Raw genomic sequence first — 11,325 nt, 5'->3', positions numbered from 1 at the left:
CTGACTGATAAAACAGTCCCTTTGAAAAATAATGTCAATAACCCGGTGAAAACTCTGAGATTATTCAAACTACCTCCACAGAGGCCACGTTCAGCACAAAGTCTCTTTTTTTTTTAAATAAACAACACATGGTTTGTTTGTTCTTATCTTTTCTCTTCCCTTCCCCCACCCCCGCTCCTGCCCTCTCCCTGACCCTGCTGTTGTTGCTGTCTGTGTCCATTTGCTGTGTGATCGTCTGTATCTATTTCTCTCTTTTTTCGGTCTTCTCCTGTCTTTCTCCTCTAGGATTCACCGGGATTCAATCCTGGGGACCTCTGATGTGGAAAGAGGTTCCTTGTCAATTGCACCACCTTAGTTCCTGATCTCTGCTGCACTTCACCTTGACTCTCTCCTCTGTCTCTCTTTTGTTGCGTCATCATCTTGCTGAGTGACTCACTCTTGCATGCACTTGGCTTGCCAGGTGGGCACTCACGTGGGCACTCAGCTTGCCGTGCAGGCACTGGCTGGCCACACAGGCACTGGCTCACCACGCGGGCACTCACGTGGGCACTTGACTTGCCACCCAGGCACTCATGTGGGTACTCAGCTCATTGCATGGGCACTCAGCTCACCATGCAGGCACCCACATGGGCACTCAGCTCGCTGTGCTGGCACTTGGCTCACCATGTGGGAACTTGGCTCACCACACAGGCACTTGGCTCGCCACATGGACACTGGCTCGCTGTGCAGGCATGCTTTCTCTTCTTCTTTTTCACCAGGAGGCCCCAGGGATCAAACCCAGGTCCTCCCACGTAGTAGGTAGAGGTCTTATCACTTGAGCCACATCTGCTTCCCACAAGAGCTCTTGAATCCTGAAACAGCTATAGTGAGTGGAGAAGCCCAGACAGCGGCTGGTGCCCATGCCAATCAGGAGGACAAAACCCGTGCCTCCCTCCCACCTCAAGCAGCTGTCTCAGCACCAATGAGTCTGTCTAGAAGAGGGGAGCCCCTGAGGGTCCACCCGCTGACCTGGGCTGCTGGTGGAGCAGTGCAGCTTAGACTGTAATTCCATCCTACTGCAAGGCTGATATTCCTGTCTGTGGAGGGAGACAGCAGCTCAACTCCCTACAGACAGAATGGTGATTTTTTTCAAAAGTCCAAATCATTTTTAAAGTTTAATATTAAATCGATAAGTTTAAAGAATGATCTGTTCTCAATGTATGATCCAGGGACCTCGGGAAGCTCCTAGACCCATTCAAGGGTTCTGTGAGGTCAAAACTATTTGTGTGATACTACTAAACTAATAATTATTTCTTTCCACTCTTGTTCCCTGACAAGGGCACGGTGGAGTTTTCCGGAGTCTTATGATATTGCAAGAGATTGAATGCAGAAGCAAAGATGAGAATCTAGTTGTCTTCTCTTAAGCCAGACCACTGGTCCTGTGTTACCTTCCCACATTCATCTCACTCTCAAGTCAGGCTGGACTGATCACTATTTGGGGGACATAGACTACCATCTCCACCTCCATGCTTCTCCTCTCCATATGGAATGTGCTCCTCCTGCCTCCTGACAGCCAGAAAGGCATCCTGCTCAACCTGAAGGGCTCGATTCCATGCTCCCATGAAGCCTGTATTCAAATATTACCATTGCCACCCACCCACAAACCAGCAGGACTCTTTCTGTTACAGAGCATTTGTCACATTCTTCCTCATACTGAAAGTACGGGTTTATGTTGCTGTCAATCCCAAAACTCTAAAAATAAGGAACCTGCTTTAGGTCTCCTTTTGTTTTTAGTTAACACATTGTGTTGTCATAGTTCTTTAAAGTTTGCAAAGCATTTAACTGTACTATCACCTATACTTCTTGTAGGCATGCTACAGGTGTGCATTAGCGTCACCCGTGAGGATGCCAAGACTCAGAAAAGATGAAGTTTTCCCCAAGGTCATGTGTGAGAGCGTTGGGTCTCAAACCTCAATCTGAAGATGCCCAGCCCAGCTCTCATTCACTTATAGAGTCTCCATCTCAGACTAATCCTACATGAAAAGTCTAGTAGTGTCTCATGGGCGTAAACAGGCAGGGGTAGCCCTTTGAAATCTTTCTGGTATTTTCCTTAAGCTCTCCAAATATGACAGACTCATACCTGAAGAACCTTTACAAATGCTTTTATTTCTTTTTACCTTGTTACAGGAAGAAAGGGTATAGCAATGTCTTAATACCACTGAATCATTGAAAGATTCATAAATAAATAAATAAATATAACAGAAATATGTTGTTCTTAGAGGGGAACTTCCTTAACTAAAGAACATATACCAAAAAAACACAACAAACTGACAGCCAACATCATCCTCAATGCTGAGAAACTAGATGCTTTCTCCCTAAGATCAGTGTTCTACTTTGCTAAGCTGCTCAAAGCAGATACCATGAAATGTGTTGGCTTTTACAATGGGAATTATTAGTTGACAAGCTTACAGTTCTGAGGCCATGAAAATGTCCAAATTAAGGAAAGGCATCATTAAGACCATACTGGGAAGCAGACTTGGCCCAGTGGTTAGGGCGTCCGTCTACCACGTGGGAGGTCCACGGTTCAAACCCTGGGCCTCCTTGACCCATGCGGAGCTGGCCCACGTGCAGTGATGATGCACACAAGGAGTGCCATGCCACGCAGGGGTGTCCCCAGCATAGGGAAGCCCCACACGCAAGGAGTGCGCCCCATAAGGAGAGCCGCCCGGTGCGAAAGAAAGGTCAGCCTGTCCAGGAATGGCACTGCACACACAGAGAGCTGACACAACAAGATGACATAACAAAAAGAAACACAGATTCCCATGTTGCTGACAATAACGGAAGTGGACAAAGAAGAACACGCAGCAAATGGACACAGAGAACAGACAACTGGGGCGGGGGTGGGGGGAGAAATAAATGAATAAATAAATCCTTTTAAAAAAAGGAAAAAAAAAAAGACCATACCTTCTTCTGAAGACCAGCCACCCGCAATCCTGAACTCCTCTGTCACATGGCAAGGTTCATGGTGGCATTTACTGGTCTCTCCCTTCTCTTCCAGGTTTCACTGCTTCCAGCTTCTTGCTTCTGTGGCTTTCTCTCTTTGTCTGAATTTCATTCTCTTATAAAGGAATCCAGTAAGAGGATTATGATCCACCCTGGGCTATGTCTTAACTGAAGCAACCTAATCAAAAGGTCCTCCTTACAATAGGTTCACGCCCACAGGAAAGGCTAGGCTTGAAGAGCACGATCTTCTGGGGTGCGTACAATTTCAAACCACCACAGTCAGGAACAAGATAAGGGTGTCCTTTCTCACCAACCCTACTCAACATTGTTCTGGAGGTTCTAGCAAATACAAGAAAGAAAAAATACAAGAAAAGGGAATGAAAAGTATACAGACTTGGAAGGACAAAAATAAAACTATCTTTGTTCACATTTGATATAATTGTCTATGTGAAAAATCCCAAAGAATCAACCAAAAAAACTCCTAGATCTAATAAGTGATTCTGGCCTGGCTATAGGATATAAGAAGTAATATATTAAGGGTATATAGCAACAAAGAACAATTGGAATTTGGAATTAAAAACACAGCACTGTTTACAGTACCATGAAAAAAATAAATACATAGATATTAACTTAACAAAGTAAGTACAAGATCCATATGAGGAAAATTACATAACTCTGATGAAAGAAATCAAAGAAGACATAAATGAATTGAGAGATATTCCATGTTTATGGGTAGGAAGTCTCAATATTATTGAGTCAATTCTTCTCAACTTGATTTATAGGTTCAATGGAATCCCCCAGATTTGACAAACTAATTCTAAACTTTAAATGGAAAGGCAAAAGAGCCAGAATAGCCAACACAATAATGAAGGGGGAAAAATCAGACTACTCATTCTACCCACCTTCAAGAGTTCCTTACTATAAAGCTGCAGTGATCGAGACAGTATGGTATTGGCGAAAGAAATGACAAACAGATCAATGGAACAGAAAAGCAAGCCCAGAAATAGACCTGGATAAATACATCAAGTGATATTTGACATGGGAGCAAAAGCATTTTAATGGAGAGAGGATGATCTTTTCAACAAATGATACTAGAACAATTGGAAATCTACATGCAAAAAAAAAAAAAAAAGAATCTAGAAACAGAACTTACACTTATACCTATCATCAAAATTTACTCAAAATGGGTCATAGACCTTGTGATGGTTAGGCTAATGTGTCAACTCAGCCAGGTAATTGTGCCCAGCTGTTTGGTCAAGCAAGCACTGGGCTAATTGGAATAGAAGGGCATTTATGGACTTTAGTCGCCTGTGAGTTTGCTGCATAGATGGCTGATTATATCTACATCAACCAGGGAGATTGCCATCAGCAATGAGTGATGCTTTATCCAATCAGTTGAATGCCTTCAAAGGGGGAGTGATTTCAGCCATCAGAGAGAATTTCCCAGGTGGTCTTTGGACAGCCCAACATCTCCCAGAAACTCATCAAAGACCTCATTGGACTTCCATCGGACCCCTGCCTATGGAACCTGGATTTGTGCATCCCCACAGTCACGTGAGAGAATCTTATAAAATCTCATGCTATTTACAGATATCTCCTGTTGATTTTATTCCCTAGAGAACCCTGACTAATAGAGACCTAAATGTAAAATGCAAAACTATAAAACTTCTAGAACATACCATGGAAGAAGAATCTAGTTGACCTTGAATTTGGTGCTGAGTTTTCAGATAAAGCACCAAAAGCATGATCCATGAAAGAAAAAAATTGGACTTCATTAAAACTAAAATCTTCTGCTCTGTGAAGGACATGATTCAGAGAATAAAAAGACAATCCACGGTCTAGGAGAAAATATTTGCAAAATATTTATCATATAAAGGACTTGTGTCCAAAATATATAATGAGCCCTTTATAATCAACAATAAGAAAACAAACAACCCATTTACAAAATGGGCAAACAATCTGAACAGATACCTCACCAAAGAAGATATAAATATGGCAAATAAGCATACATCACTTATCATTAGGGAGTTGCAAATTAAAACAACAGTAATTTACCCTGGTCAACTATTAGATGGCTAAAATCCAAAACACCAACCACACCAAATGCTGATAAGAATATGGAACAACAAGAACTTTCATCCATTGCTGGGGGGAGTACGAAATGCTACAATCACTTTGGAATACGGTCTGGCACTTTCTCACAAAGCTAAACATGAGCTTACCATATATACAATCCCACAATCACACTCCTAGACTCCACATTGAACCCAGATGCTTCGAAAACTTATATGCACCAAAGTCTTTCACACAAATGTTCATAGCAGCTTCATTCATGGTTGCCCAAACTGGAGGCAACCAAGAGGTCCTTCAATGGGTGAATGGATAATCAAATCATGGTACACCCAAACAACAGAATATTATTCAACAATGAAAAGAAGTGAGCTACCAAGCTACAAAAAGACATGGAGCAAACCTTGTCTTTTTGCATACTGCTAAAGGAAAAAGGCCAGTCTGAAAGGGTTACATACTATATGAGAATCCAAACATATGACATCCTGGAAAATGTGAAACTATAAAGACAATAAAAAGACGGGTGGTTGCCAGGGATTGGGAAAGGGATGGATGAGTAGGGAATAGGTGGAGCCCAGGGCATGTTTAGGGCACCGTTCCACATGATACCTTAATAGTGGGTACACGACACTACACATTTGGCTAAAGTCATAAAACCGTGCAACCCAAAGCAGGAACCCTGATGCAAACTATGGACTTCAGTTAATAATAATGTATCAATCTTGGTTCATCACAGGTAACAAACGCACCACACTAATTCAAGAGGTTAACCTTAGGGAAACTGGTGGGGAGGGAGGTATGGGGAGGCTGTGTGCCCTTTCAGGACTCCCTGCACAAATTTCCTGTAGACCTATTTTTAAAAATTAAGTATTAAAAAAAAAAAAAAGTTGTTCTTCAATTTCAGGTTTCAGGTTCCCTTGAGATGATTTTATCTTGCTGAAAGCCTCTTTTTTCTTGGTGTCTTTGTCATGTTTATTTTTTATACTTATAGCAATTCATATAACCTTGTAGGAGATTTTACACAAGGAGATAAACGCTAGGACATAACATTGAATAACTATTTGAATCCCCAAGGAAGAGAGGTATTATCGCCTTCGATAAGGAAGCATCATCACAGAACGTGCATGTAACACCACAAGGTCAAATAATGACTCAGTGGAAGAGCCAGAAATAAAATTATCCCTAACCCTGCCCCCTAGTTCTCAGCTAAAACACATTTTTCATAAATAACTCACAAAGCATTTGCAATTCTGTAGGAAATCGGTGTTCATGGTTGTAGGACTCTCATCTTTTTTGCAGTTTCTATTTTCTGACTTCCAAATAAAGATAAAAGGAATATTTTGTGAAGATTCGGGTTATTTTCTTCTTCAGATACGTTAGCCAAGGGATAACCTCAAATGGAACTCCAATTGCCCTCTGTCTCCTTTATTTGCTGTTGAATCACTCTGGAAAAATGCCTCCCTGCTCTTCTCCATTATACTGTGACTGACTGGCAAGTTAAGGCCCCAGGGCAATCTCCCGCGGTTCCTCACTTTGTGTGCAAGTGTTTGTGCATGAGTGGTTTGTGTGTACATGCGTCTTGTGTGTGTATTTGTGTGTGCCTGCAAGACTTGTGATAGCCTATCATTTCTATTTGACTTTGGGATGTGCATACCCTCCTTCAAGTATTACATGTGGATGTGTGTCAAAAGAAATTATGTTTAAATTAATATTATTTAAAATTGCCATAACATAATAAGAAATACCCTGGGGTGTTACAAACCAAAATCAAGAATGCCTGCTGCCCCCCCTTTATGAGCAAAACCGACGAGGGAAGAGAACTTCTGTGTTCTGAGTAAGCACAGAAAAATTCTCATCAGTCAGACAACAGCACAAGAACACAGGAAGTATGGGCCAGCATGGAATAAGAAAGCCGTGTTCAGCAGGCTGATTGAAAACCGGGGTTATTTTAATATACCCTGGGAAGATTCGTGTGTTTCGTGAATGCTAATGAAAACTTCCCCTGCAATAATAACGATACGTTCTACAGGCTATAGTGTATTGCAGTTTATGCAGCACTTTCAAACCTATAGCCAGTACCAGACATGAGCTGGGCCCCTGGGGTCCTCAGTCGCCCCCACACCAGCCGCCAGCCCTCAGGCTTGGCCTTTCAGAGGCTCAGTTTCCCCATCAATACAGATAGAGAACTACGGGCATCTCAGGAGCTCCTGCAGGGTAATGAGATGCCTCCAGTGAGCTCCTGGCGAAGGGCCTGGATTCTCACAACAATCTAAGGAGGTGCTAAGAGTTTGCAGCTCTCATTTGCAGATAAGGAAACAGTCTCAGAGAGGGCAAGTGACAGAGCCAAGGCTACAAAAAGTATACCCGTGGAGAACAGAGCCACATTTTCTGTTTCCATGTTGAGTACTTTTGCCTGTGCTTACAGCATTCACAGTAAGTAGTATCTTAGATTCAGTGGCCCCATTTTTTCTGCTGAGATTAGGAAACAGCTGACTTAGAGGAAAAGGGGAAAGGGTTCCCAACACTTCTTGGAAGCAGCCAGCAATGGGAAGAGAGGGGTAGGAGCTGAGGACGGTCGAGCTGCTGGTTCCAGCTTGCACTCACCAGCGCTGGGTCTTACACAAGCCCAAACGCCTTCTCCGTTTTTGTTTGTTTATGTTATTCTCGGTATTGTGGGCTGAATTGTGTCTCCCAGAAAGTTACCTTGAAGTCCTGAGCTCCTCAGAATGTGGCCTAAATGGAAACAGCGTCATCGCAGATGGAATTGGTTAAGAGGAGACTGAATCAGAGTTGGCCCTACATGACCCAATTCGACTGGTGTCCTTTTAAGAAGAGGGACACTTGGACACCCAGCGGAAAACCGAGGGAAGACAGCCACGTGGCGAGGCAGGGGGGACTGCAGCGACGCATCTCCAGGCCAAGGAACGCCAAGGACGGCGGCAGCCACAGGCCCGAAAGGCCGGGAAGGCCCTGCCAACACCTCAATTCAGCTCTGGACGCCACAGCGGTGAGAGAACCAATGTGTTGTTTTAAGCCCCTCTGTCTGTGAGACTTGGTTCCGGCAGCCCCAGGAAAGGAAGACAATTGGTAAAACGGGGGTAGGCTGCCTCCCTCCCAGAGTTATTGTGAGATTCAAACAAGACCAGTCAGCAATTCCGAAAATGTCCACCGAGTATGCACGTCCGCATGGAGCACTTCCGCATCTCGGACCGGTGGGCTGGTCATGCCCTGCTGGTCAGAGTGAATGTCACAAAAGTTTAGTGGCCACGTGCCATCCACAGGCCACATATATTTTTCATTCTGTGTGTTTCTCATGCGCTCTTTAAAGCAACCGTTGTCAAAAACTAAATGCACCTGTGCTCCGATGGAAACACCTAGGGGTGGGGGGAGTCTACCGGGTATTTCGGCACCCGCTGTGGTTTGGGGTACGGGAATACAGCATGGCCAACCCGAACAAGGTCTCTGCCCTCGTGGAGCTGGCATTCTAGTGAAAGAAGACAGACAGTGAATGAGCAGACAAATAAATGAAGAATTCAAGGCCAGGCATAAGTGCCAGGAAGACAGTTAAGTCGAGTGCCTGCACTGCCTTCTCAAAGTCACAGTCAAGATTGACCTCTCTAGAAAGCTGATTCCAGAAGGAAGAGTTAACTGTGCAAGGATCTGGGGGTGACGGTTCCAGGGGCAGAGAACAGCTAATTAAGGCCAAGGGGGAAGAACCTGCTGGTCACATTCAAGGAGCATGGAATGGCCAACGTGGCCAAAGAGTTGCTGAGCGGCAGGCAGGGCCTGTCATGCAACGCCAGGAGGCCTTGTGCATTAGGGGTTGTGTCTGGCTGCACGTAGAGAAACCAAGTACTGAGACTTTGTTTCCCACACAATGACAAGGCCTGGAGACGGCAGCCCACTGAGCAGAGCCTCCACAGGCCACCCAAGTTCCGCGTGCCTTTGATCTTTCTGCCCTGCCACCTCCACACACTGTTTTCATCCCTTTGGTTGTCTCCTGGTGGCAGCGTGATTGCCGCGCCTTCCCCCTTGCCTGAATGAAGCCACCACAAGGAAGGGTGGGGCTCATACCAAGAATGCGAAATTTCCCCAGAAATCCCCAGCAGACTTCCACTTTCATTTCAGTGGCCACAACTGTGCCACTTGGGCACCTGCAGGGGATGCCGGGAAACGTGTGTTTCAAGGCAGGTTTACTACCTCTTTAAATGAAAGTATTTCCTTCAGTCAGAAGGCTAGAGAGTAGGCAGCTACTTCACGCTGTAACTCTAGATGAGAAGCCCCTGGGGCTGGAGGGTGGATGTTGGAGATTTGGACCTGAAGGATATCGGGAGTGAAAGAAAGAGAAAAGGCAGAAGGAAACAAAGAGAAAGAACAAGCGAGCTGGGATCACGGGGTCTGCGCGTAGAGACTCCTCAGACAACTTTATTCTTTAAAAGGGGCTCGCCATATACCCCAGCCCAGTCTACGCGACAGCAAGCAGCAGCCTGCAGTTAACTATTAGCATTACTAAGGAACTCAAAAAATCTTATCTCAAGGTACAAAGTCTAAGTGTTCTATTTACTACAAAAGGTATGTGCTCATCTTTTCTTTCAGCCTTTAACAGCTTCATCCTGTTTGCGGGGGAACTCTGTAATTATCGCATTTCTTAGGGTGCAAGCATAGCCCGGCAAACAGCACGTCTCTCCTTGTGAGACCACTGTGCCTCAGTTTCCAACAGGTGGAGGTGGCATAAATCAGTTCCGCTTTGAACGTGTAATATTAGACATAGCTATTGCAGCAGTGTCCCAATTGGTGTGGTCCTGGAACAGGTCACAGGCAGGGATGCTCATCATCTCAGGCCTCATGACAGCCCAGTCAAGCCTGCGATCCTCAGGCCCCCCCCCCCCCCCCCGGCAGCTCAGCTCTTGCTCCAGAAAGGCTCTTCCTGCTAGCCTGGGGTGCCCTACTAACGCCATACGTCACTGAGTCTAAGATGCCAGAGTGCCAAAGATGCACTTTTATTTTATGTACCGCTAAGGAAAAAAATGTTGCCAACTAAACAATGACACATATTATCCTGGAACTTATGTACGTCTTAGAAATAGTTCTCTTAGGCTTACAAAGACCTGAGTTTTAGCCATAGAACGTTCTTGCACATACACACACACAAAGGAAAATTTCACAAAATTAATTGATTAGGCATTTCTAAATGTTCTTTACATTCAGAATCCAAGTCCATTTCTGTGGTTTCTCTTGCTGAGTGCTGGTGAAACAGTATTTCTTTAAAAAGCGCTCTACTATTGATTGCAGGATTTTCTTCTCAGCTGCTGACACCAATCAGCAGGTTCTTACCTGAATGCAAGGCAACAACTGTATCGTGACTGTTGCCTGGCCTCCAGCTATCCTGTTATCAGTGACATTGAAATGTGCAGAGGAAAAAGAGGAAAAAAGCGCATCTCAGTTCAACTCACTGAATATCCATTTTAAGCTTCTGTGTTGTCAGAAATTAGGTGATGCTGTTTTAGAAATCCCAGGGGAGATATCAAGAAGATAGGATATGAGAGTCAAGCTCTCAAGAGGTCAGAGGGGAGAAAAGGCTTTGCAAACTTGGCATCCATAAGCATATGGATAAGTCAAACCCACGGGTCTGTATACCAGAGTGTAGTTAGAGAAAAAGGCCGGCATTGAGCCCTGGGGTCCTCCAATGGTTAGATGACTACAAGAAGGGAGGAGACAGCAGAGAAGAAAGAGGGGGAAGGTCAGCCGGGTCAAGCCCTGCTGAGAAGTAGGAAAAGTGACTGTTGCATTTGGCAACCTGGAGCTCATGAGTGACCTTTAAAGTGTCTGGGGTTGAGGACAGCGATGTTGGAGGTGGAGGATAACACGAGAGATGCGTGTGGGTGGAGGAGGTGGAGGCAGAGCGTTCAGAGAACCTCTTTGAGGGGTTTTGTTGTCCCAAGGGAGATGTACAGCCAAGACTGGTGGCGGGGTTTCTTTTTCTATAGACGTGTCGCATCAGGAAAGTTTGAATACTAATCCAGCAAGGCAGGGCTGATGGGGCGGGAGAGGGTAAGTGCAGTTGCAAAGTGCACGAGAAGGCGAGATGGATGCGATGCAAAGCACAAGGTGGGACGAGGCTTGGGCAGAGGCTTGGGCAGGATCCAAGCTAGTTCTTCCAAAGCCACAGGAAGACGGCAGAGGGGACAGGAAATCTGTCGAGGTTTCCCAGGGCCGCCTTTCTCACCCGGGGAGCATCTTCTTTCAGCAAATCCCCGGCTCGGTCCCTCCTAG

This window comes from Dasypus novemcinctus, chromosome 2 (assembly GCF_030445035.2).
Source record: "Dasypus novemcinctus isolate mDasNov1 chromosome 2, mDasNov1.1.hap2, whole genome shotgun sequence".
In the NCBI taxonomy this organism is placed as follows: Eukaryota; Metazoa; Chordata; class Mammalia; order Cingulata; family Dasypodidae; genus Dasypus; species Dasypus novemcinctus.
This window is presented reverse-complemented; position numbering follows the sequence as displayed.